Source organism: Carassius auratus, unplaced genomic scaffold, assembly GCF_003368295.1.
Source record: "Carassius auratus strain Wakin unplaced genomic scaffold, ASM336829v1 scaf_tig00217604, whole genome shotgun sequence".
NCBI lineage: Eukaryota > Metazoa > Chordata > Actinopteri > Cypriniformes > Cyprinidae > Carassius > Carassius auratus.
This window is the reverse complement of record NW_020529142.1, coordinates 10,001-36,173: the sequence shown is the minus strand read 5'-3', so window position 1 is coordinate 36,173 and position 26,173 is coordinate 10,001. Positions and strand designations below refer to the sequence as shown.

At 37.7% G+C, this 26,173-nt stretch overlaps 16 non-coding genes and 2 pseudogenes across 16 annotated transcripts; all 18 read right to left on the bottom strand.

Moving 5' to 3' along the window:
• Window positions 1-2,519: 2,519 nt before the first annotated feature.
• On the bottom strand, window positions 2,520-2,638 carry LOC113101496 (5S ribosomal RNA). Its single transcript, XR_003290155.1, has one exon. It is a non-coding gene; the product is annotated as a 5S ribosomal RNA (ribosomal RNA).
• A 503-nt stretch (window positions 2,639-3,141) lies between these two features.
• On the bottom strand, window positions 3,142-3,260 carry LOC113101484 (5S ribosomal RNA). Its single transcript, XR_003290143.1, has one exon. It is a non-coding gene; the product is annotated as a 5S ribosomal RNA (ribosomal RNA).
• A 1,453-nt stretch (window positions 3,261-4,713) lies between these two features.
• On the bottom strand, window positions 4,714-4,832 carry LOC113101488 (5S ribosomal RNA). Its single transcript, XR_003290147.1, has one exon. It is a non-coding gene; the product is annotated as a 5S ribosomal RNA (ribosomal RNA).
• Window positions 4,833-7,180: 2,348 nt separating this feature from the next.
• Window positions 7,181-7,299, bottom strand: LOC113101483 (5S ribosomal RNA). The gene has a single exon (XR_003290142.1). It is a non-coding gene; the product is annotated as a 5S ribosomal RNA (ribosomal RNA).
• Window positions 7,300-8,078: 779 nt separating this feature from the next.
• On the bottom strand, window positions 8,079-8,197 carry LOC113101503 (5S ribosomal RNA). The gene has a single exon (XR_003290159.1). It is a non-coding gene; the product is annotated as a 5S ribosomal RNA (ribosomal RNA).
• A 639-nt stretch (window positions 8,198-8,836) lies between these two features.
• On the bottom strand, window positions 8,837-8,955 carry LOC113101499 (uncharacterized; annotated as a pseudogene).
• A 5,850-nt stretch (window positions 8,956-14,805) lies between these two features.
• On the bottom strand, window positions 14,806-14,924 carry LOC113101498 (5S ribosomal RNA). The gene has a single exon (XR_003290156.1). It is a non-coding gene; the product is annotated as a 5S ribosomal RNA (ribosomal RNA).
• A 787-nt stretch (window positions 14,925-15,711) lies between these two features.
• On the bottom strand, window positions 15,712-15,830 carry LOC113101491 (5S ribosomal RNA). Its single transcript, XR_003290150.1, has one exon. It is a non-coding gene; the product is annotated as a 5S ribosomal RNA (ribosomal RNA).
• Window positions 15,831-16,055: 225 nt separating this feature from the next.
• On the bottom strand, window positions 16,056-16,174 carry LOC113101500 (uncharacterized; annotated as a pseudogene).
• Window positions 16,175-17,719: 1,545 nt separating this feature from the next.
• On the bottom strand, window positions 17,720-17,838 carry LOC113101489 (5S ribosomal RNA). The gene has a single exon (XR_003290148.1). It is a non-coding gene; the product is annotated as a 5S ribosomal RNA (ribosomal RNA).
• Window positions 17,839-18,354: 516 nt separating this feature from the next.
• Window positions 18,355-18,473, bottom strand: LOC113101490 (5S ribosomal RNA). Its single transcript, XR_003290149.1, has one exon. It is a non-coding gene; the product is annotated as a 5S ribosomal RNA (ribosomal RNA).
• A 780-nt stretch (window positions 18,474-19,253) lies between these two features.
• LOC113101487 (5S ribosomal RNA) lies at window positions 19,254-19,372 on the bottom strand. The gene has a single exon (XR_003290146.1). It is a non-coding gene; the product is annotated as a 5S ribosomal RNA (ribosomal RNA).
• A 363-nt stretch (window positions 19,373-19,735) lies between these two features.
• LOC113101495 (5S ribosomal RNA) lies at window positions 19,736-19,854 on the bottom strand. Its single transcript, XR_003290154.1, has one exon. It is a non-coding gene; the product is annotated as a 5S ribosomal RNA (ribosomal RNA).
• A 920-nt stretch (window positions 19,855-20,774) lies between these two features.
• LOC113101494 (5S ribosomal RNA) lies at window positions 20,775-20,893 on the bottom strand. Its single transcript, XR_003290153.1, has one exon. It is a non-coding gene; the product is annotated as a 5S ribosomal RNA (ribosomal RNA).
• Window positions 20,894-23,254: 2,361 nt separating this feature from the next.
• On the bottom strand, window positions 23,255-23,373 carry LOC113101485 (5S ribosomal RNA). Its single transcript, XR_003290144.1, has one exon. It is a non-coding gene; the product is annotated as a 5S ribosomal RNA (ribosomal RNA).
• Window positions 23,374-23,874: 501 nt separating this feature from the next.
• Window positions 23,875-23,993, bottom strand: LOC113101502 (5S ribosomal RNA). The gene has a single exon (XR_003290158.1). It is a non-coding gene; the product is annotated as a 5S ribosomal RNA (ribosomal RNA).
• A 777-nt stretch (window positions 23,994-24,770) lies between these two features.
• LOC113101501 (5S ribosomal RNA) lies at window positions 24,771-24,889 on the bottom strand. The gene has a single exon (XR_003290157.1). It is a non-coding gene; the product is annotated as a 5S ribosomal RNA (ribosomal RNA).
• Window positions 24,890-25,667: 778 nt separating this feature from the next.
• LOC113101493 (5S ribosomal RNA) lies at window positions 25,668-25,786 on the bottom strand. Its single transcript, XR_003290152.1, has one exon. It is a non-coding gene; the product is annotated as a 5S ribosomal RNA (ribosomal RNA).
• Window positions 25,787-26,173: the final 387 nt, after the last annotated feature.

The window sequence follows — 26,173 nt, the reverse complement described above, 5'->3', positions numbered from 1 at the left end:
TTCGATTTCTACCACCATACATTTTCCTTTTTTATCATTATATATGTTTTGTCTTTATACCTCTGTCTTTTCTTATTAAAACCGCCACTCCTCCTCCCATTTTTTCCTCTTCATTGTTAACAAGTAATTCCCCTTCCCATCTTTTTCTAATATCCTCCATAACATTCTCTTTCCAGTTTGTCTCTTGCAATAAAATCACATCTTCATTTCGACACAATTCCTTCACCTTTTCAAATTTATAAACATTCATTAATCCTCTAGCATTAAAAGTCACAATTTTCAGCACCATAAAATAAAATAAAAGCCATAACATCCCCATTTTGTCAGTTCATTCACTCTCCTTCCTTTACCATTTCCCCACTGTCTTGTTTTTCCTCACATCCTTGTTTTAATACTTTTCTTTTGGCTTTCTCTAAATTTGGTGTTACCTTAGTTTGTCTTCTTCTTTTATTGATTCCTGTAGTGCCGGCATCGTCGATGCATTCACTGTCTTTGTCCATTCTCCCATCCTCGCTGACCCACTCCTGATCCTCTGTCTTTTCCAGTTGAATCTGTAAAGTATCAGTTATTTCCATCAGTGACCCCGTTTCCTCACTGCACTGCGTTGATCCAGTCCTTTCACTTTCCTCTTCAACGTCCGTGCTTGTGGTATCCTCTCTTGGTGTTCCTTCCGTGTTTTCGTGTAGCTCCTCTTCACCGGCTTCCTCATGCATCTGCCCACACCCCTGCTCTTCCTCCTGATGTTGTTCTCCGAACCAGCACTCGCACTTGTTTAACACAAGCCTGCAGTCCGGGCACCTCACCGCATTACAATCCCTCGCGAAATGTCCCCTTTCCGAGCACTTATAGCATTTGAAGTCAGGACAGTCCTTCATCATGTGTTCAGGGCTCATACATAACCTACAGGTTCTCACCTGCTGGCTATGTATCACCCTGAAATACTGAGGTCCTTCTTCCGTCTCCATTCTCGTGCTGTAGGGCAGGGAAGCCACCTCTTTTGGAAACCGTACTCTCAGGAATCTCGTTCCATCCTCAATGCGGGTGCCCGGGTAGAATCTCCTTTTGATCTGTGAGATAGGAGTCACCCCCCATCCCTCCAGCTTCTTTAAAATATCGTCATCCTCCAAGTAAGCAGGCAGATGCATGAAAGATACAGCAAAATCCTTATTGTTCAACTTTTTAATTTCACAAGTCTTTCCTTTAATCATCAATCCTTCTTCCAGTTTCTCAATATCTTCCTCTTTTTCCAATGTAATTTCATATTGTTTCATCATTTTTGGTCTTACCGCTAGTATGCTAGTCACTTCGATCTTGTCTTTCAATGCTTCTATAATGTCCTCTGCTCTCCCATCTTGTACCTCCGTCAAATCAATCACTACCGTTGCTTGCTTGGTATAGATCCGTTTCATTCGCCTTTCTGGGTAATCCTTTTCTCGTTGTCTTTGATCCAGTCCATTTTCAGTTAGCTGCCTTGTCTGTTTTGCCAAATCCATGTCTGTAGCCGTTAATCCATCCATTTCAACAAAAAACACAAAACTAAAACGATCCCTCCCAAACAGCAAAGCTGTTGGGAGGACAAATAACAAAAATAAACTAGAAACAAAAATAATTATCTTGAACAAAAACAACGCAAAAAAACAACACAAAAGTTTGGGTGAGCCTTTCTCACCTCCCTATAGCCAACACACTTCCTGTTTCTCACTAGCTCTCTAGCGCCCTCAGGTTGGTATGGCCGTAAGCGAAGACTGCTGCAAAGAGAATGCTATTTAAAGATCAGCCAATCTACTCGCCAGTACATTATATAAGTAGGAAAGAAAACCCAAAAGCTTAAAGCACCTAGTATTCCTAGGCGGTCTCTCATCCAAGAACTAACCAGACCTAAACCTGCTAAAATTTAGAGATCGGGCATTGACTCTATTTTTTGCCAAATTTATTATATACTAAGTAAAAAAAATTCCAAAAGCTTTAAGCACCTGGTATTCCTTGGCGGTCTCTCATCCAAGTACTAAATAGACCTAAACCTGCTAAAATTCAGAGATCGGGCATTGACTCTTTTTTCTTTTTTTGCAGGATTATTATATAATTTGTGAAAAATATCCAAAAATTTAAAGCACCTGGTATTCCCAGGCAGTCTCCCATCCATGTACTAACCTGTCCCAAACCTGCTTATATTCAGAGATCGGGCATTGACTCTATTTTTTGGCAAAATTATTACATACTAAGTGAAAAAATTCCAAAAGCTTTAAGCACCTGGTATTCCTAGGCGGTCTTTCAACCAAGTACTAACCATACCTAAACCTGCTAAGATTCAGAGATTGGGCATTGTCTCTTTTTTTTTTTTTTTTTGCAAGATTATTATATAATTCGTGAAAAATATCCACAAATTTAAAGCACCTGTTATTCCCAGGCAGTCTCCCATCCATGTACTAACCTGGCCCAAACCTGCTTATATTCAGAGATCGGGCATTGACTCTATTTTTTAGCAAAATTATTATATACTAAGTGAAAAATTTCCAAAAAGCTTACAGTACCTGGTATTCCCAGGCGGTCTCCCATCCAAGTACTAACCAGGCCCAAACCTGCTTAACTTCTGAGATCAGACGAGATCGGGCATAGCCAGGCTGGTATGGCCGTAAGTGAAGACTGCTGCAAAGAGAAGGCTATTTAAAGATCAGCCAATCTACTCGCCAGTACATTATATAAGTAGGAAAGAAAACCCAAAAGCTTAAAGCACCTGCTATTCCTTGGCGGTCTCTCATCCAAGTACTAACTAGACCTAAACCTGCTAAAATTCAGAGATCGGGCATTGACTCTTTTTTCTTTTTTTGCAAGATTATTATATAATTCGTGAAAAATATCCAAAAATTTAAAGCACCTGGTATTCCCAGGCAGTCTCCCATCCATGTACTAACCTGGCTTAAACCTGCTTATATTCAGAGATCGGGCATTGACTCTTTTTTCTTTTTTTGCAAGATTATTATATAATTCGTGAAAAATATCCAAAAATTTAAAGCACCTGGTATTCCCAGGCAGTCTCCCATCCATGTACTAACCTGGCCCAAACCTGCTTATATTCAGAGATCGGGCATTGACTCTATTTTTTGGCAAAATTATTATATACTAAGTGAAAAATTTCCAAAAAGCTTACAGTACCTGGTATTCCCAGGCGGTCTCCCATCCAAGTACTAACCAGGCCCAAACCTGCTTAACTTCCGAGATCAGACGAGATCGGGCATTGCCAGGCTGGTATGGCCGTAAGCGAAGACTGCTGCAAAGAGAAGGCTATTTAAAGATCAGCCAATCTACTCGCCAGTACATTATATAAGTAGGAAAGAAAACCCAAAAGCTTAAAGCACCTGCTATTCCTTGGCGGTCTCTCATCCAAGTACTAACTAGACCTAAACCTGCTAAAATTCAGAGATCGGGCATTGACTCTTTTTTCTGTTTTTGCAAGATTATTATATAATTCGTGAAAAACATCCAAAAATTTAAAGCACCTGGTATTCCCAGGCAGTCTCTCATCCATGTACTAACCTGGCCCAAACCTGCTTATATTCAGAGATTGGGCATTGACTCTATATTTTCCCAAATTTATTATATACTAAGTGAAAAAATTCCAAAAATTGAAAGCACCTGGTATTCCCAGGCAGTCTCCCATCCATGTACTAACCTGGCCCAAACCTGCTTATATTCAGAGATCGGGCATTGACTCTATTTTTTGCCAAATTTATTATATTCTAAGTGAAGAAATTCCAAAAGCTTAAAGCACCTGGTATTCCTTGGCGGTCTCTCATTCAAGTACTAACCAGACCTTAACCTGCTAAGATTCAGAGATCGGGCATTGACTCTTTTTTTTTTTTTTTTTTGCAAGATTATTATATAATTAGTAATTATTATTATTATTAGTAATTAGTATTATATAATTAGTAACTGCTAAAATTTAGAGATCGGGCATTGACTCTATTTTTTGCCAAATTTATTATATACTAAGTGAAAAAATTCCAAAAGCTTTAAGCACCTGGTATTCCTAGGCGGTCTTTCAACCAAGTACTAACCATACATTAACCTGCTAAGATTAAGAGATTGGGCATTGTCTCTTTTTTTTTTTTTTTTTTTTTTTGCAAGATTATTATATAATTCGTGAAAAATATCCAAAAATTTAAAGCACCTGGTATTCCTTGGCGGTCTCTCATCCAAGTACTAAATAGACCTAAACCTGCTAAAATTCAGAGATCGGCATTGACTCTTTTTTCTTTTTTTGCAGGATTATTATATAATTTGTGAAAAATATCCAAAAATTTAAAGCACCTGATATTCCCAGGCAGTCTCCCATCCATGTACTAACCTGGCCCAAACCTGCTTATATTCAGAGATCGGGCATTGACTCTATTTTTTGCCAAATTTATTATATTCTAAGTGAAGAAATTCCAAAAGCTTAAAGCACCTGGTATTCCTTGGCGGTCTCTCATTCAAGTACTAACCAGACCTTAACCTGCTAAGATTCAGAGATCGGGCATTGACTCTTTTTTTTTTTTTTTTTGCAAGATTATTATATAATTAGTGAAAAATATCCAAAAATTTAAAGCACCTGGTATTCCCAGGCAGTCTCCCATCCATGTACTAACCTGGCCCAAACCTGCTTATATTCAGAGATCGGGCATTGACTCTATTTTTTGGCAAAATTATTATATACTAAGTGAAAAATTTCCAAAAAGCTTACAGTACCTGGTATTCCCAGGCGGTCTCCCATCCAAGTACTAACCAGGCCCAAACCTGCTTAACTTCCGAGATCAGACGAGATCGGGCATAGCCAGGCTGGTATGGCCGTAAGCGAAGACTGCTGCAAAGAGAAGGCTATTTAAAGATCCGCCAATCTACTCGCCAGTACATTATATAAGTAGGAAAGAAAACCCAAAAACTTAAAGCACCTGCTATTCCTTGGCGGTCTCTCATCCAAGTACTAACTAGACCTAAACCTGCTAAAATTCAGAGATCGGGCATTGACTCTTTTTTTGCAAGATTATTATATAATTCGTGAAAAATATCCAAAAATTTAAAGCACCTGGTATTCCCAGGCAGTCTCCCATCCATGTACTAACCTGGCCCAAACCTGCTTATATTCAGAGATCGGGCATTGACTCTATTTTTTGGCAAAATTATTATATACTAAGTGAAAAATTTCCAAAAAGCTTACAGTACCTGGTATTCCCAGGCGGTCTTTTTCATAGTCCATCCCAGTCGTGTCCACTTCTTCCTTTTCCTTAGAAAAGTCTTTGTTAATCAAAATTCTTTCCTCTTTGTCTACTCTTTCTCCCTTCTCCATTCCTTGTTCTCCATCTTTGCTCTTTTCTTCATTCTCATCTTTGTTGGTTTCCTCCTCTTCCTCATTGTCCTGTTCATCTTCCTCTCCTTGAGTCTGCCGCAGTGAATCATTTAAATGATCAGTTGCAGTATCTCCCATCACCTCCTGTACGTCCATATTTGTGTCCTCATTTACCTCATGTTCCATCTCACATCTGCATCTCATGATTGCTTTGTCGCAGCCTTGGCACCGTGGGACTTTGCAGTCCCGCGCATAATGCCCCTGCTCAAAACAGTCTCGACATTTGAATTGCGGACAGTCCTTTTTCTCATGTTCCACACTTACACAGATCCTGCATGTCTTCAGCTGGTTGTCATGAATCACTCTGTAGTACTGCACTCCTTCTTCAGTAATGAACCTGGTATTATATGGCAAAGATATCACTTCTTGTGGAAACTTTACCTTTAGAAAACGTGTTCCGTCCGCCACTGTTGTCCCCGGATGATATCTTCTTCTTAGAGGCAAAATGGGAGTTACTCCCCAATTTATCAGTTTTTGAATAATTTCCTCATCTTCTATATAGCTGGGCAGACTCAAGAAAGATACCATTCTTTCTGTTGCACACAGTTTCCTTATCTCACATTCTTTTCCGTTAATCATGATTCCATTCAACAGTAAATCACAGTCCAACTCACTTTCCATAGTCATTTCAAATTCATTGTTATTCTTTCTTCTTAGTCCGATCAGTTTTCCAATTCCTACTTTCTCTTCAACTGATTTAATGATCATTATTACTGTTGTGTGTTCTATATCTTTTACAGTCATTGTTAATGTTGCTTCTTTTCTGTATTGCCTCTGATACTTTGTTTGTTGGCTAAACCTCTTTATCATTTGCTGTTGTTGAGATAAATCATTTATTTTTTCACCAACTCCTTTATTAGTTCCAGTACCTTCAGTTGTTTGTAGTGCTGTTTTTCTGTACTGTCCATTTGTTTTTCCATCTGGTTTTCTCCTTGAAACCACCTTTGCCCATGTTTCATTCCTGCTTTCACCATTGTCTTCATTTATATTCCTTTCCATCTCGTCTGCAACATATCCTGATTCTCTGTTCCCCATCTCATTTCCTTTTGCCAGTCCGTGTCCTTTGTCCGTTAAATCCGTCATTTTCTTAAATGAAAACCCCAAACAGTATAAACTGTTTGGGGTTAAAAAACAACAACAACTAACTAATATAAACTCAAAACACACAAACAAACGAAAAAACTAAACCAAACTACAAAATGGAAGAGCCTCTCTCTTCCTACTACTGCCAACTCACTTCCTGTTGCACTCTAGCGCCCTCAGGTTGGTATGGCCGTAAGCGAAGACTGCTGCAAAGAGAATGCTATTTAAAGATCAGCCAATCTACTCGCCAGTACATTATATAAGTAGGAAAGAAAACCCAAAAGCTTAAAGCACCTAGTATTCCTAGGCGGTCTCTCATCCAAGAACTAACCAGACCTAAACCTGCTAAAATTTAGAGATCGGACATTGACTCTATTTTTTGCCAAATTTATTGTATACTAAGTGAAAAAATTCCAAAAGCTTTAAGCACCTGGTATTCCTAGGCGGTCTTTCAACCAAGTACTAACCATACATTAACCTGCTAAGATTAAGGGATTGGGCATTGTCTCTTTTTTTTTTTTTTTTTTTTTTTTTTTTTTTTTGCAAGATTATTATATAATTCGTGAAAAATATCCAAAAATTTAAAGCACCTGGTATTCCCAGGCAGTCTCCCATCAATGTACTAACCTGGCCCAAACCTGCTTATATTCAGAGATCGGGCATTGACTCTATTTTTTGCAAAATTATTGTATACTAAGTGAAAAATTTCCAAAAAGCTTACAGTACCTGGTATTCCCAGGCGGTCTCCCATCCAAGTACTAACCAGGCCCAAACCTGCTTAACTTCCGAGATCAGACGAGATCGGGCATTGCCAGGCTGGTATGGCCGTAAGCGAAGACTGCTGCAAAGAGAAGGCTATTTAAAGATCAGCCAATCTACTCGCCAGTACATTATATAAGTAGGAAAGAAAACCCAAAAGCTTAAAGCACCTGCTATTCCTTGGCGGTCTCTCATCCAAGTACTAACTAGACCTAAACCTGCTAAAATTCATAGATCGGGCATTGACTCTTTTTTCTGTTTTTGCAAGATTATTATATAATTCGTGAAAAATATCCAAAAATTTAAAGCACCTGGTATTCCCAGGCAGTCTCTCATCCATGTACTAACCTGGCCCAAACCTGCTTATATTCAGAGATTGGGCATTGACTCTATATTTTGCCAAATTTATTATATACTAAGTGAAAAAATTCCAAAAATTGAAAGCACCTGGTATTCCCAGGCAGTCTCCCATCCATGTACTAACCTGGCCCAAACCTGCTTATATTCAGAGATCGGGCATTGACTCTATTTTTTGCCAAATTTATTATATTCTAAGTGAAGAAATTCCAAAAGCTTAAAGCACCTGGTATTCCTTGGCGGTCTCTCATTCAAGTACTAACCAGACCTTAACCTGCTAAGATTCAGAGATCGGGCATTGACTCTTTTTTTTTTTTTTTTTTGCAAGATTATTATATAATTAGTGAAAAATATCCAAAAATTTAAAGCACCTGGTATTCCCAGGCAGTCTCCCATCCATGTACTAACCTGGCCCAAACCTGCTTATATTCAGAGATCGGGCATTGACTCTATTTTTTGGCAAAATTATTATATACTAAGTGAAAAATTTCCAAAAAGCTTACAGTACCTGGTATTCCCAGGCGGTCTCCCATCCAAGTACTAACCAGGCCCAAACCTGCTTAACTTCCGAGATCAGACGAGATCGGGCATTGCCAGGCTGGTATGGCCGTAAGCGAAGACTGCTGCAAAGAGAAGGCTATTTAAAGATCCGCCAATCTACTCGCCAGTACATTATATAAGTAGGAAAGAAAACCCAAAAACTTAAAGCACCTGCTATTCCTTGGCGGTCTCTCATCCAAGTACTAACTAGACCTAAACCTGCTAAAATTCAGAGATCGGGCATTGACTCTTTTTTCTGTTTTTGCAAGATTATTATATAATTCGTGAAAAATATCCAAAAATTTAAAGCACCTGGTATTCCCAGGCAGTCTCTCATCCATGTACTAACCTGGCCCAAACCTGCTTATATTCAGAGATTGGGCATTGACTCTATATTTTGCCAAATTTATTATATACTAAGTGAAAAAATTCCAAAAATTGAAAGCACCTGGTATTCCCAGGCAGTCTCCCATCCATGTACTAACCTGGCCCAAACCTGCTTATATTCAGAGATCGGGCATTGACTCTATTTTTTGCCAAATTTATTATATACTTAGTGAAGAAATTCCAAAAGCTTAAAGCACCTGGTATTCCTTGGCGGTCTCTCATTCAAGTACTAACCAGACCTTAACCTGCTAAGATTCAGAGATCGGGCATTGACTCTTTTTTTTTTTTTTTGCAAGATTATTATATAATTCGTGAAAAATATCCAAAAATTTAAAGCACCTGGTATTCCCAGGCGGTCTCCCATCCAAGTACTAACCAGGCCCAAACCTGCTTAGCTTCCGAGATCAGACGAGATCAGGCATAGCCAGGCTGGTATGTCCGTAAGCGAAGACTGCTGCAAAGAGAATGCTATTTAAAGATCAGCCAATCTACTCGCCAGTACATTATATAAGTAGGAAAGAAAACCCAAAAACTTAAAGCACCTAGTATTCCTAGGCGGTCTCTCATCCAAGTACTAACCAGACCTAAACCTGCTAAAATTTAGAGATCGGGCATTGACTCTATTTTTTGCCAAATTTATTATATACTAAGTGAAAAAATTCCAAAAGCTTTAAGCACCTGGTATTCCTAGGCGGTCTTTCAACCAAGTACTAACCATACATTAACCTGCTAAGATTAAGAGATTGGGCATTGTCTCTTTTTTTTTTTTTTTTTTCTTTTTTGCAAGATTATTATATAATTCGTGAAAAATATCCAAAAATTTAAAGCACCTGGTATTCCTTGGCGGTCTCTCATCCAAGTACTAAATAGACCTAAACCTGCTAAAATTCAGAGATCGGCATTGACTCTTTTTTCTTTTTTTGCAGGATTATTATATAATTTGTGAAAAATATCCAAAAATTTAAAGCACCTGATATTCCCAGGCAGTCTCCCATCCATGTACTAACCTGGCCCAAACCTGCTTATATTCAGAGATCGGGCATTGACTCTATTTTTTGCCAAATATATTATATACTAAGTGAAGAAATTCCAAAAGCTAAAAGCACCTGGTATTCCTTGGCGGTCTCTCATTCAAGTACTAACCAGACCTTAACCTGCTAAGATTCAGAGATTCTTCCAAATGTCTTTTTCTTCGATTTCATTAAAATGCCTTAACCAAATCTGGTTGGCAACAGGTTTTTTAAAAACTCCATTTATAAAAAACTCATAGAACATTTTCACAGTACACAAATTAAAATCCACCCTCTTTTCTTTACATTTTAAAAACACCATCATTTTATTTTCTCCTTCTCCCTTCTTTTTAATCTGATCTAGCCATTGCCTTGGGATTGCTTTCTTGACATCTTCATACTGTTTTTTTAAAACCATGACATTAAAATCCTCTTTCTCCTCCTCCATTGCATCTTTAATCACTTGGAGTGGTAAAAATCCCTCTTTCATCTCCCATAAAACATCTCTCACTTTTACAATCCCCACTTGTAGCCACTTCTTAAAATAGATATCTCGCTCGTGTATCTTTATTTTGTCATTTAAAAACAGAGGCTGATTTAAAATCACTTCCCTCCCCTCCGGATTAAAATCCACCTCTGTTAAAAAAAGCCTCCAAGCATTTAAAACCTCTTTATAAAACTGTGGTATCCCCTCCATCATCCAACTTTTCAACTTCATCCATAAAATGTTTTCTCCAAGGTTAAAATTCCCACATTTATTTAGATAAAACCCCATCAATTTCTTCCATTCATCTCTCTTCTTATCATCCAAATATTTCTTAACCACTTTAACCCTCATGCTTTTCATCTTCTGTTCCACATCCACTAAACCCATCCCTCCCTCTTCTGGTTTTCCTATCAGCGTATTGTACGCTATCCTTGGAGGCTTTTTTTCCCATAAAAATTCTAAAATACTCTTTTTTATTCTCCTAAAAACCCAGTTTAGCAATGGCATCACATGTAATTTGTTCCACATTTTTGATAACATTAACATGTTTACAATTAAAATTTTTCCTTTCAAACTTAAAAACCTGTTTCTCCAAAAAATCAGTCTCCTATCCATCCCTCCCAATGTCTCATCCCACATATTATCAACAGTTTCCTTCTCATTCTTTGCTAAGCCTACTCCTAAAATCCTCATTTCTTGTACCTCTAGGAATTTAACAACCCCCGTTAAAACCTCTGACCTTCCGAACTTCATATATACTGTTTTTTCCTCATTTATTTTTGCACCTGATCCCTCACAATAGCACTTAATTTTTTCCATTACTTCTTTAACACTTTCTATATTTTCAACAACAATTGTGGTATCATCAGCATACTGGAAAATTTTAGTCAGTTCCTCTTTTTCTTCTAGTTTTATTCCCTTTATTTTTTTCTCTCTGTTTATTAAAAGCCCTAATGGTTCAGCCACCAAAGTATATAACTTCGCTGACAGTGGACACCCTTGTCTTATAGACCTTAAAACTTTAAAAGGTTCCGTTAAAAAACCATTACATTTGACTTTTGTTAAAATATCGCTGTATAAAACTGAGATCCATTATTATGAGATCCAAAACCAAATTGTTTTAAAACAGCCAATAAAAACCCATGCTCCACTCTGTCAAACGCCTTCTCGAAATCCATGCTTATTATATATGCCTCCTTTCCTTTTTCTTTTATGTACCCCATTATATCTCTTATGCTACTCGTGATATCTGCAATGTCCCTCCCCTTTACTCCATATGCCTGGTTAGTCTCTATTATGTTTGGCATGATATTTTTTAATCTGTTCGCTAAAACCCTGGCTAAAATTTTAAAATCTGTGTTTAACATTGTAATGGGCCTAAAATTTCTCAGTTCTGCCTTGTCTCCTTTTCTCTTGTAGATTATTTTCATTAAGCCTAAGCCCATTCTTGGGTGTACCCTTTCTTTTTTAAAAACCTCTTCATAGACTTCTTTTAAAATCGGGCTTACTTTTTCTTTAAAAAACCTTATAAAACTCACTTCCAATACCATCTATTCCTGGGCTTTTCTTCACACTTAGCTGATTTATTGCTTGTATAATTTCCTCAGTTGTTATTCCCCTATCACATTCCTTCTTATCCCCCTCACCGACTTTTTGTGTTATCTGTTGTAACAAAATGTTCCTTTTTTCCTCATCCCCTTCCTCTGATCTAAAAAGTTCTTCATAATATGTGCTTATTTCCTTTAAAATCCCTTCCGTGCTTAAAACAGCTTGTCCTTCCTTATTCCTAAGTTCTTTAATTATTCCCGCCTTCGCCCTGCTTTTCTCAAGGTTAAAAAAGAATCTACTACATTTCTCCCCTTCTACTGTATACTTAGCTTTACTTCTTAACGTCGCCCCTTTATATTTCCCTTCTTCTATTTTCCTCAACTTTTCCTCCACTTCAATTACTCTTGGCATGTTAACTTCATTTTTATTCAACTCCTCTCTTAACGTCTTTCTTATTTCTTGTTCCTTTGTTCTTTTTACCTTTTGTAACAATTTACAGTAATTCATTACATATTTCTTTATGTCATATTTCATGTTTTCCCACCATTGCCTTTTATCCTCTATGTACATCAAGTCTTTTTTCCCCTCATCAAATTTATTTTCTATCTCTTTTTTAAAACTTTCTTCCTTTAAAACTTCAGTGTTTAAAATCCATACCCCTGGTCCCCTCATTTCCTTTTTAAAATCCATTCTCATTTGCACCATTTTGTGATCACTTAAGGTCGTTTCTTTATAAAACACTCCATCAATAAAACATTCCAAATTCCTAGTACATAAAAAGTAGTCTATCCTAGTTTGACACATAAAATTCCCTACCAGCTGTCTTCTTGTAAATTCCCTCTTTTTCCCATTTCTTTCTCTCCACACATCAATCATGTTATACTCTCCCATCAATGACATTAACTCCTTTCTTCCCCCATCCGATTTAAAAACCATTCCGTTAGCCATATCCATTTTACTAAAAACAGTGTTAAAATCCCCCGCAATTATTACCCTCTTCCATTTTTCCATTAACTCAGCTATTATATTAAAATATTTTTTCTTTTCTATTTCTTCATTTGGAGCATGTACGTTTACTAAAATAAAATCATCTTCATCCATCTTAATTTCTACAGCCATGCATTTTCCTTTTGTGTCATTATACATTTGCTTTGACCTGATACCTCTATCTTTTCTTATTAACATCGCAACTCCTCCTCCTATTTTTCCTCCCGCATTATTAAAAAATAATTCCCCTTCCCATCTTTTTTTAAAATCCTCCATTACACTCTCTTTCCAATTTGTTTCTTGCAATAAAATCACATCTTCATCCCTGCACAGTTCCTTGACTTTTTCAAATTTCACACCATTCATTAACCCTCTTGCATTAAAAGTAACAATTTTCAACACAATTAAAAAAGATAAAAGTACAAACTTTAGCATCATAATTTTTTTATCCTATTTCCTCCCCCTCTTTTGCACTTCTTCCACAGTCTTGTTTCACCTCATTACTTTGTTTACACATTTTATTTTTAGCTTTCTCCAAATTGGGTATTACCTTAACTTTTCTTCTTCTTTTATTGGATGTTCCTGCAGTGCTGTCTCCGCCCAGGTTTTCACTGTCTTTGTCTTTTCTTTCCGTCTCACCTATCCATTCAGTCTCTTCTGGCTCCTCTGTTTCTGCTTGTCCAACTGCATTAAACTCCATCTGCACCTCCATTTCCACAATGTCCTGTGTTAACTCAGTCTTTTCAATCTCATTGTCATTGTCCTTGCTTACATTGTCCTCTCTTTGCCTTGATCCGGTGTCTTCCCTTTGCTCCTCTTCATTGTCTGTCTCATGCATCTGCCCACTCCCCCTCTCTTCTTCATTGTGCTGGTCTCCATACCAGCACTCGCATTTGTCCAGTACACAATTGCATTCTGGACACCTCACCACCTTACAGTCCCTCGCGAAGTGGCCTGTTTCCGAGCATTTGTAACATTTAAAGTCTGGACAGTCCTTCATCACATGATCAGGGCTCATACACAACCTGCAGGTTTTCACCTGCTTGCTATGTATCACTCTATAGTACTGAGGACCATCCTCCATTTCAATTCGAGTACTGTAGGGCAAGGAGACCACTTCTTTTGGGAACTGTACCTTAAGGAACCTCGTTCCATCTTCTATGTTGGTGCCGGTATAAAATCTTCTTCTTATCTGAGAGACAGGAGTAACCCCCCATCCCTCCAGCTTCTGTAGAATCTCTGCATCATCCAGGTAAGCGGGAAAATGCATGAACGAGACAACAAATTCTCTGTTATTCAATTTTTTAATTTCACATAGTTTTCCTTTAATCATCAATCCTTCGTTCAGATTTTCAATATCTTCTTCCTTTTCAAACGTAATTTCGTACTCCTTCATCATTTTGGGTCTTACAGCCAATATTTTTGTCACATCCAACTTATCTTTCAGCGCTTGTATTATGTCTTCAGCTTTACCTTCATGCACTTCAGTCAAATCCACTACTACTGTAGCTTCTTTGGTGTAGGTTCTTTTATATCTCCTTTCAGGCCCATCCTTTTCTCGTTGAGTTTTTTCCAGTCCGTTTGCCATTTGCCGCCGTGTTCCTCGTGCCAAGTCCGTGTCTGTTGCCGTAGTTCCGTCCATTTTTCAAAAATAAGGAAAACAAAAAACAAACAAAAAAAATAAAAATAAAATGATCCCTCCCAAACAGCTATGCTGTTGGGAGGACAAGTAATAACAATAACCCAAAAATTTAAACAAAAAACAATTATTAAGACTCAAATAACCAAAAAACAAAAACACACCAAACAATTTTGGGTGAACCTTCTTCACCCTTCTATAGCCACCTCACTTCCTGTTTCACACTAGCTCTCTAGCGCCCTCAGGTTGGTATGGCCGTAAGCGAAGACTGCTGCAAAGAGAAGGCTATATAAAGATCAGCCAATCTACTCGCCAGTACATTATATAAGTAGGAAAGAAAACCCAAAAGCTTAAAGCACCTGGTATTCCTTGGCGGTCTCTCATCCAAGTACTAACTAGACCTAAACCTGCTAAAATTCAGAGATCGGACATTGACACTTTTTTCTTTTTTTGCAAGATTATTATATAATTCGTGAAAAATATCCAAAAATTTAAAGCACCTGGTATTCCCAGGCTGTCTCCCATCCATGTACTAACCTGGCCCAAACCTGCTTATATTCAGAGATCGGGCATTGACTCTATTTTTTGGCAAAATTATTACATACTAAGTCAAAAATTTCCAAAATGCTTACAGCACCTGGTATTCCCAGGCGGTCTCCCATCCAAGTACTAACCAGGCCCAAACCTGCTTAGCTTCCAGGATCAGACGAGATCGGGCATAGCCAGGCTGGTATGGCCGTAAGCGAAGACTGCTGCAAAAAGAATGCTATTTAAAGATCAGCCAATCTACTCGCCAGTACATTATATAAGTAGGAAAGAAAACCCAAAAGCTTAAAGCACCTAGTATTCCTAGGCGGTCTCTCATCCAAGAACTAACCAGACCTAAACCTGCTAAAATTTAGAGATCGGGCATTGACTCTATTTTTTGCAAAATTTATTATATACTAAGTGAAAAAATTCCAAAAGCTTTAAGCACCTGGTATTCCTTGGCGGTCTCTCATCCAAGTACTAAATAGACCTAAACCTGCTAAAATTCAGAGATCGGGCATTGACTCTTTTTTCTTTTTTTGCAGGATTATTATATAATTTGTGAAAAATATCCAAAAATTTAAAGCACCTGATATTCCCAGGCAGTCTCCCATCCATGTACTAACCTGTCCCAAACCTGCTTATATTCAGAGATCGGGCATTGACTCTATTTTTTGGCAAAATTATTACATACTAAGTGAAAAAATTCCAAAAGCTTTAAGCACCTGGTATTCCTAGGCGGTCTTTCAACCAAGTACTAACCATACCTAAACCTGCTAAAATTCAGAGATTGGGCATTGTCTCTTTTTTTTTTTTTTTTTTTTTTTTTTGCAAGATTATTATATAATTCGTGAAAAATATCCACAAATTTAAAGCACCTGGTATTCCCAGGCAGTCTCCCATCCATGTACTAACCTGTCCCAAACCTGCTTATATTCAGAGATCGGGCATTGACTCTATTTTTTAGCAAAATTATTATATACTAAGTGAAAAATTTCCAAAAAGCTTACAGTACCTGGTATTCCCAGGCGGTCTCCCATCCAAGTACTAACCAGGCCCAAACCTGCTTAACTTCCGAGATCAGACAAGATCGGGCATAGCCAGGCTGGTATGGCCGTAAGCGAAGACTGCTGCAAAGAGAAGGCTATTTAAAGATCAGCCAATCTACTCGCCAGTACATTATATAAGTAGGAAAGAAAACCCAAAAGCTTAAAGCACCTGCTATTCCTTGGCGGTCTCTCATCCAAGTACTAACTAGACCTAAACCTGCTAAAATTCAGAGATCGGGCATTGACTCTTTTTTCTTTTTTTGCAAGATTATTATATAATTCGTGAAAAATATCAAAAAATTTAAAGCACCTGGTATTCCCAGGCGGTCTCCCTTCCAAGTACTAACCAGGCCCAAACCTGCTTAGCTTCCGAGATCAGACGAGATCAGGAATAGCCAAGCTGGAATGTGCGTAAGCGAAGACTGCTGCAAAGAGAATGCTATTTAAAGATCAGCCAATCTACTCGCCAGTACATTATATAAGTAGGAAAGAAAACCCAAAAACTTAAAGCACCTAGTATTCCTAGGCGGTCTCTCATCCAAGTACTAACCAGACCTAAACCTGCTAAAATTTAGAGATCGGCATTGACTCTATTTTTTGCCAAATTTATTATATACTAAGTGAAAAAATTCCAAAAGCTTAAAGCACCTGGTATTCCTAGGCGGTCTTTCAACCAAGTACTAACCATACCTAAACCTGCTAAGATTCAGAGATTGGGCATTGTCTCTTTTTTTTTTTTTTTTTTTGCAAGATTATTATATAATTCATGAAAAATATCCACAAATTTAAAGCACCTGCTATTCCTTGGCGGTCTCTCATCCAAGTACTAACTAGACCTAAACCTGCTAAAATTCAGAGATCGGGCATTGACTCTTTTTTCTTTTTTTGCAAGATTATTATATAATTCGTGAAAAATATCCAAAAATTTAAAGCACCTGGTATTCCCAGGCAGTCTCCCATCCATGTACTAACCTGGCCCAAACCTGCTTATATTCAGAGATCGGGCATTGACTCTATTTTTTGCCAAATTTATTATATACTAAGTGAAAAAATTCCAAAAGCTTAAAGCACCTGGTATTCCTTGGCGGTCTCTCATTCCAAAAATTTAAAGCACCTGGTATTCCCAGGCAGTCTCCCATCCATGTACTAACCTGGCTTAAACCTGCTTATATTCAGAGATCGGGCATTGACTCTATTTTTTGCAAATTTATTATATACTAAGTGAAAAAATTCACTTAGTATATAAGAGAATGCTATTTAAAGATCAGCCAATCTACTCGCCAGTACATTATATAAGTAGGAAAGAAAACCCAAAAGCTTAAAGCACCTAGTATTCCTAGGCGGTCTCTCATCCAAGTACTAACTAGACCTAAACCTGCTAAAATTCAGAGATCGGGCATTGACTCTTTTTTCTTTTTTTGCAAGATTATTATATAATTCGTGAAAAATATCCAAAAATTTAAAGCACCTGGTATTCCCAGGCAGTCTCCCATCCATGTACTAACCTGGCCCAAACCTGCTTATATTCAGAGATCGGGCATTGACTCTATTTTTTGCCAAATGTATTATATACTAAGTGAAAAAAATCCAAAAGCTTAAAGCACCTGGTATTCCTTGGCGGTCTCTCATTCAAGTACTAACCAGACCTTCAGAGATCGGGCCAAGTATACTAAGTGAAAAAATTCCAAAAATTTAAAGCACCTGGTATTCCCAGGCAGTCTCCCATCCATGTACTAACCTGGCTTAAACCTGCTTATATTCAGAGATCGGGCATTGACTCTATTTTTTGCCAAATTTATTATATACTAAGTGAAAAAATTCCAAAAGCTTAAAGCACCTGGTATTCCTTGGCGGTCTCTCATTCAAGTACTAACCAGACCTTAACCTGCTAAGATTCAGAGATCGGGCATTGACTCTATTTTTTGGCAAAATTATTATATACTAAGTGAAAAATTTCCAAAAAGCTTACAGTACCTGGTATTCCCAGGCGGTCTCCCATCCAAGTACTAACCAGGCCCAAACCTGCTTAGCTTCTGAGATCAGACGAGATCAGGCATAGCCAGGCTGGTATGTCCGTAAGCGAAGACTGCTGCAAAGAGAATGCTATTTAAAGATCAGCCAATCTACTCGCCAGTACATTATATAAGTAGGAAAGAAAACCCAAAAACTTAAAGCACCTAGTATTCCTAGGCGGTCTCTCATCCAAGTAGTAACCAGACCTAAACCTGCTAAAATTTAGAGATCGGGCATTGACTCTATTTTTTGCCAAATTTATTATATACTAAGTGAAAAAATTCCAAAAGCTTTAAGCACCTGGTATTCCTAGGTGGTCTTTCAACCAAGTACTAACCATACATTAACCTGCTAAGATTAAGGGATTGGGCATTGTCTCTTTTTTTTTTTTTTTTTTTTTTTGCAAGATTATTATATAATTCGTGAAAAATATCCAAAAATTTAAAGCACCTGGTATTCCCAGGCAGTCTCCCATCAATGTACTAACCTGGCCCAAACCTGCTTACATTCAGAGATCGGGCATTGACTCTATTTTTTGCAAAATTATTATATACTAAGTGAAAAATTTACAAAAAAAAAAAAAAAGTTTACAGTACCTGATATTCCCAGGCGGTCTCCCATCCAAGTACTAACCAGGCCCAAACCTGCTTAACTTCCGAGATCAGACGAGATCGGGCATTGCCAGGCTGGTATGGCCGTAAGCGAAGACTGCTGCAAAGAGAAGGCTATTTAAAGATCAGCCAATCTACTCGCCAGTACATTATATAAGTAGGAAAGAAAACCCAAAAGCTTAAAGCACCTGCTATTCCTTGGCGGTCTCTCATCCAAGTACTAACTAGACCTAAACCTGCTAAAATTCAGAGATCGGGCATTGACTCTTTTTTCTGTTTTTGCAAGATTATTATATAATTCGTGAAAAATATCCAAAAATTTAAAGCACCTGGTATTCCCAGGCAGTCTCTCATCCATGTACTAACCTGGCCCAAACCTGCTTATATTCAGAGATTGGGCATTGACTCTATATTTTGCCAAATTTATTATATACTAAGTGAAAAAATTCCAAAAATTGAAAGCACCTGGTATTCCCAGGCAGTCTCCCATCCATGTACTAACCTGGCCCAAACCTGCTTATATTCAGAGATCGGGCATTGACTCTATTTTTTGCCAAATTTATTATATACTAAGTGAAGAAATTCCAAAAGCTTAAAGCACCTGGTATTCCTTGGCGGTCTCTCATTCAAGTACTAACCAGACCTTAACCTGCTAAGATTCAGAGATCGGGCATTGACTCTTTTTTTTTTTTTTTTTTTGCAAGATTATTATATAATTAGTGAAAAATATCCAAAAATTTAAAGCACCTGGTATTCCCAGGCAGTCTCCCATCCATGTACTAACCTGGCCCAAACCTGCTTATATTCAGAGATCGGGCATTGACTCTATTTTTTGGCAAAATTATTATATACTAAGTGAAAAATTTCCAAAAAGCTTACAGTACCTGGTATTCCCAGGCGGTCTCCCATCCAAGTACTAACCAGGCCCAAACCTGCTTAACTTCCGAGATCAGACGAGATCGGGCATAGCCAGGCTGGTATGGCCGTAAGCGAAGACTGCTGCAAAGAGAAGGCTATTTAAAGATCCGCCAATCTACTCGCCAGTACATTATATAAGTAGGAAAGAAAACCCAAAAACTTAAAGCACCTGCTATTCCTTGGCGGTCTCTCATCCAAGTACTAACTAGACCTAAACCTGCTAAAATTCAGAGATCGGGCATTGACTCTTTTTTCTTTTTTTTGCAAGATTATTATATAATTCGTGAAAAATATCCAAAAATTTAAAGCACCTGGTATTCCCAGGCAGTCTCCCATCCATGTACTAACCTGGCCCAAACCTGCTTATATTCAGAGATCGGGCATTGACTCTATTTTTTGGCAAAATTATTATATACTAAGTGAAAAATTTCCAAAAAGCTTACAGTACCTGGTATTCCCAGGCGGTCTCCCATCCAAGTACTAACCAGGCCCAAACCTGCTTAGCTTCCGAGATCAGACGAGATCAGGCATAGCCAGGCTGGTATGTCCGTAAGCGAAGACTGCTGCAAAGAGAATGCTATTTAAAGATCAGCCAATCTACTCGCCAGTACATTATATAAGTAGGAAAGAAAACCCAAAAACTTAAAGCACCTAGTATTCCTAGGCGGTCTCTCATCCAAGTACTAACCAGACCTAAACCTGCTAAAATTTAGAGATCGGGCATTGACTCTATTTTTTGCCAAATTTATTATATACTAAGTGAAAAAATTCCAAAAGCTTTAAGCACCTGGTATTCCTAGGCGGTCTTTCAACCAAGTACTAACCATACATTAACCTGCTAAGATTAAGAGATTGGGCATTGTCTCTTTTTTTTTTTTTTTTGCAAGATTATTATATAATTCGTGAAAAATATCCAAAAATTTAAAGCACCTGGTATTCCTTGGCGGTCTCTCATCCAAGTACTAAATAGACCTAAACCTGCTAAAATTCAGAGATCGGCATTGACTCTTTTTTCTTTTTTTGCAAGATTATTATATAATTTGTGAAAAATATCCAAAAATTTAAAGCACCTGATATTCCCAGGCAGTCTCCCATCCATGTACTAACCTGGCCCAAACCTGCTTATATTCAGAGATCGGGCATTGACTCTATTTTTTGCCAAATTTATTATATAATAAGTGAAGAAATTCCAAAAGCTTAAAGCACCTGGTATTCCTTGGCGGTCTCTCATTCAAGTACTAACCAGACCTTAACCTGCTAAGATTCAGAGATCGGGCATTGACTCTTTTTTTTTTTTTTTTTGCAAGATTATTATATAATTAGTGAAAAATATCCAAAAATTTAAAGCACCTGTTATTCCCAGGCAGTCTCCCATCCATGTACTAACCTGGCCCAAACCTGCTTATATTCAGAGATCGGGCATTGACTCTATTTTTTAGCAAAATTATTATATACTAAGTGAAAAATTTCCAAAAAGCTTACAGTACCTGGTATTCCCAGGCGGTCTCCCATCCAAGTACTAACCAGGCCCAAACCTGCTTAGCTTCCGAGATCAGACGAGATCAGGCATAGCCAGGCTGGTATGTCCGTAAGCGAAGACTGCTGCAAAGAGAATGCTATTTAAAGATCAGCCAATCTACTCGCCAGTACATTATATAAGTAGGAAAGAAAACCCAAAAACTTAAAGCACCTAGTATTCCTAGGCGGTCTCTCATCCAAGTACTAACCAGACCTAAACCTGCTAAAATTTAGAGATCGGGCATTGACTCTATTTTTTGCCAAATTTATTATATACTAAGTGAAAAAATTCCAAAAGCTTTAAGCACCTGGTATTCCTAGGCGGTCTTTCAACCAAGTACTAACCATACATTAACCTGCTAAGATTAAGAGATTGGGCATTGTCTCTTTTTTTTTTTTTTTTTTTTTTTTTTCAAGATTATTATATAATTCGTGAAAAATATCCAAAAATTTAAAGCACCTGGTATTCCCAGGCTGCAGTGTTAATTTTGACACGAAATTTTAATTTAGTTTTAGTCTTAGTCTTTTGACTATAATTCTTTTTAGTTTTAGTCAAGTTTTAGTCATCTGATTTGTTTTAATTTTAGTCTTATTTTAGTCGACTAAAATTGCTTGGTATTTTAGTCGACTAAAATTGCTTGGTATTTTAGTCGACTAAAATTGCTTGGTATTTTAGTCGACTAAAATTGCTTGGTATTTTAGTCGACTAACATAAGACTAAAATCAATAACAGATTTACTAGACAATATTTTACAGCTGGTATAGGAAACAAACTTTACCAAAATATATAAAACACAAATTCAACTTTATTTCAACACAACTGTGTCTTTATTTCGATTCAAAAGCTTTTATGCAGCAACAAACACTGTCATGATAATGTAAACAATAACTAGCTGCCAATTGACCATCAATAAAAGAAAAATAAAGTTAGGTCCAGGACCTTAAAGTTTACAGCTGAGCTGAACAATAAGTGCATACATTTAAAGTAAATATTTAATAAGTTGGCAGCTAGGTGGATAAAAAAAGTAACAAGATTTTATAAGGTATTCATTTGTCTAGCAATATTGTATGTTTTAAATACTACAATATTGCTAGATTTGTATGTATAATGATAGGATGTGAACATTCATGTTTCACATGACTAATATAGAAATATTTGTGATATTGTCAACAAGTAGAACATTATAAAATATACTAAACATTAGTATTAATCAAATGTATTTATCATGATATTACGTATTAGTATTGTGCTCGCATCTAATTTGAAGAAGGGGCTATTTTACAGTACTTTTCAGTTCGTAATATTTAATGCTACAACATCTACGCACTGCACTATTCCAATTTTGCTTAGCTCAATAAACAAAAGAACATCGTTGTGAAATTACATTTGAGAAAATGTCCGGGTGGCTCGTCTGTAAATGTCTTTTCAAATTGGTTGTGTTCTTGCCACGAATGAGCGCTCTGCGTGCTTTACACTTTGTTTTGTTTTGTTCGTCGTCAAACGTGAAGTGAGCTGTGGACATTTTGTCGCTCTTTTAGACAGTAGGGACTTTAAGCAACAGCTGCGAATGGAACGGCTACAGCGACCGGAAGTTTGCCGTCACACCGCTGTAGCCAAGAACGTAAAAGTCACTAAGCAACGGTAAAACAGAACAGCGCAACGCAGCATTAATTCATTTATTGAGATCCAAAAAAAAATATAATTTAAAAAAGCAAGAGAAGGATTGCTTTTGGCGTTAAATGACAATCTTTTGTCAGATGAGGAGTTTTTAATATTGTATGATGTAAATAAGTCTAAAAACATAACATTTATTTACCTAACTTCTCACGTTGTAGCGACTCTGGCAAATCAGCTGTTCTCCCGTAGTAGACCGTTAAATTAGAACGTCACAAAGTAGCAGTTAAATTCGCGCAGGCGCAATACAACGCCAGAATGGCGTTGCCGTTCCACCAGAGGCTGTTGCTTAAAGTCCCTATCACCTCTTCGAATGCCGACTTCCCGGGAGCTCATAAAAACTGAAAACCTTCGCTTCACGTCTCAATAAGTCAGGCTCTGATTGGTTCTCTTCTCTCATGCAGTCTGTTCTGTTTTGCCGGTTCTTTTGCTCATTCCTCGCATCTCTCCCGTCTGCTGATTTGATTTTCGTCACAGTCTATTTTCGTCTCGTCCTTTATTCGTTGACGATAATGTCAATCAATTTAGTCATAGTTTTAGTCTCCATCAGTGCCTTCTATTTTAGTTTTCGTTTCGTTTTCGTCAGCAAAAATATATTCGTGACGAAAATAATGACGAAAATATTTAGTCAACGAAATTAACACTGCCAGGCTGTCTCCCATCCATGTACTAACCTGGCCCAAACCTGCTTATATTCAGAGATCGGGCATTGACTCTATTTTTTGGCAAAATTATTACATACTAAGTCAAAAATTTCCAAAATGCTTACAGCACCTGGTATTCCCAGGCGGTCTCCCATCCAAGTACTAACCAGGCCCAAACCTGCTTAGCTTCCGAGATCAGACGAGATCGGGCATAGCCAGGCTGGTATGGCCGTAAGCGAAGACTGCTGCAAAGAGAATGCTATTTAAAGATCAGCCAATCTACTCGCCAGTACATTATATAAGTAGGAAAGAAAACCCAAAAGCTTAAAGCACCTAGTATTCCTAGGCGGTCTCTCATCCAAGAACTAACCAGACCTAAACCTGCTAAAATTTAGAGATCGGGCATTGACTCTATTTTTTGCCAAATTTATTATATACTAAGTGAAAAAATTCCAAAAGCTTTAAGCACCTGGTATTCCTAGGCGGTCTTTCAACCAAGTACTAACCAGACCTAAACCTGCAAAGATTCAGAGATCGGGCATTGACTCTTTTTTTTTTTTTTTTTGCAAGATTATTATATAATTCGTGAAAAATATCCAAAAATTTAAAGCACCTGGTATTCCCAGGCAGTCTCCCATCCATGTACTAACCTGGCCCAAACCTGCTTATATTCAGAGATCGGGCATTGACTCTATTTTTTGGCAAAATTATTATATACTAAGTGAAAAATTTCCAAAAAGCTTACAGTACCTGGTATTCCCAGGCGGTCTCCCATCCAAGTACTAACCAGGCCCAAACCTGCTTAACTTCCGAGATCAGACGAGATCGGGCATTGCCAGGCTGGTATGGCCGTAAGCGAAGACTGCTGCAAAGAGAAGGCTATTTAAAGATCAGCCAATCTACTCGCCAGTACATTATATAAGTAGGAAAGAAAACCCAAAAGCTTAAAGCACCTGCTATTCCTTGGCGGTCTCTCATCCAAGTACTAACTAGACCTAAACCTGCTAAAATTCAGAGATCGGGCATTGACTCTTTTTTCTGTTTTTGCAAGATTATTATATAATTTGTGAAAAATATCCAAAAATTTAAAGCACCTGGTATTCCCAGGCAGTCTCTCATCCATGTACTAACCTGGCCCAAACCTGCTTATATTCAGAGATTGGGCATTGACTCTATTTTTTGCCAAATTTATTATATACTAAGTGAAAAAATTCCAAAAATTTAAAGCACCTGGTATTCCCAGGCAGTCTCCCATCCATGTACTAACCTGGCCCAAACCTGCTTATATTCAGAGATCGGGCATTGACTCTATTTTTTGCCAAATTTATTATATACTTAGTGAAGAAATTCCAAAAGCTTAAAGCACCTGGTATTCCTTGGCGGTCTCTCATTCAAGTACTAACCAGACCTTAACCTGCTAAGATTCAGAGATCGGGCATTGACTCTTTTTTTTTTTTTTTTGCAAGATTATTATATAATTAGTGAAAAATATCCAAAAATTTAAAGCACCTGGTATTCCCAGGCAGTCTCCCATCCATGTACTAACCTGGCCCAAACCTGCTTATATTCAGAGATCGGGAATTGACTCTATTTTTTAGCAAAATTATTATATACTAAGTGAAAAATTTCCAAAAAGCTTACAGTACCTGGTATTCCCAGGCGGTCTCCCATCCAAGTACTAACCAGGCCCAAACCTGCTTAACTTCCGAGATCAGACGAGATCGGGCATTGCCAGGCTGGTATGGCCGTAAGCGAAGACTGCTGCAAAGAGAAGGCTATTTAAAGATCAGCCAATCTACTCGCCAGTACATTATATAAGTAGGAAAGAAAACCCAAAAGCTTAAAGCACCTGCTATTCCTTGGCGGTCTCTCATCCAAGTACTAACTAGACCTAAACCTGCTAAAATTCAGAGATCGGGCATTGACTCTTTTTTCTGTTTTTGCAAGATTATTATATAATTCATGAAAAATATCCAAAAATTTAAAGCACCTGGTATTCCCAGGCAGTCTCTCATCCATGTACTAACCTGGCCCAAACCTGCTTATATTCAGAGATTGGGCATTGACTCTATTTTTTGCCAAATTTATTATATACTAAGTGAAAAAATTCCAAAAATTTAAAGCACCTGGTATTCCCAGGCAGTCTCCCATCCATGTACTAACCTGGCCCAAACCTGCTTATATTCAGAGATCGGGCATTGACTCTATTTTTTGCCAAATTTATTATATACTTAGTGAAGAAATTCCAAAAGCTTAAAGCACCTGGTATTCCTTGGCGGTCTCTCATTCAAGTACTAACCAGACCTTAACCTGCTAAGATTCAGAGATCGGGCATTGACTCTTTTTTTTTTTTTTTTTGCAAGATTATTATATAATTAGTGAAAAATATCCAAAAATTTAAAGCACCTGGTATTCCCAGGCAGTCTCCCATCCATGTACTAACCTGGCCCAAACCTGCTTATATTCAGAGATCGGGCATTGACTCTATTTTTTAGCAAAATTATTATATACTAAGTGAAAAATTTCCAAAAAGCTTACAGTACCTGGTATTCCCAGGCGGTCTCCCATCCAAGTACTAACCAGGCCCAAACCTGCTTAACTTCCGAGATCAGACGAGATCGGGCATTGCCAGGCTGGTATGGCCGTAAGCAAAGACTGCTGCAAAGAGAAGGCTATTTAAAGATCAGCCAATCTACTCGCCAGTACATTATATAAGTAGGAAAGAAAACCCAAAAGCTTAAAGCACCTGCTATTCCTTGGCGGTCTCTCATCCAAGTACTAACTAGACCTAAACCTGCTAAAATTCAGAGATCGGGCATTGACTCTTTTTTCTGTTTTTGCAAGATTATTATATAATTCGTGAAAAATATCCAAAAATTTAAAGCACCTGGTATTCCCAGGCAGTCTCTCATCCATGTACTAACCTGGCCCAAACCTGCTTATAATCAGAGATTGGGCATTGACTCTATTTTTTGCCAAATTTATTATATACTAAGTGAAAAAATTCCAAAAATTTAAAGCACCTGGTATTCCCAGG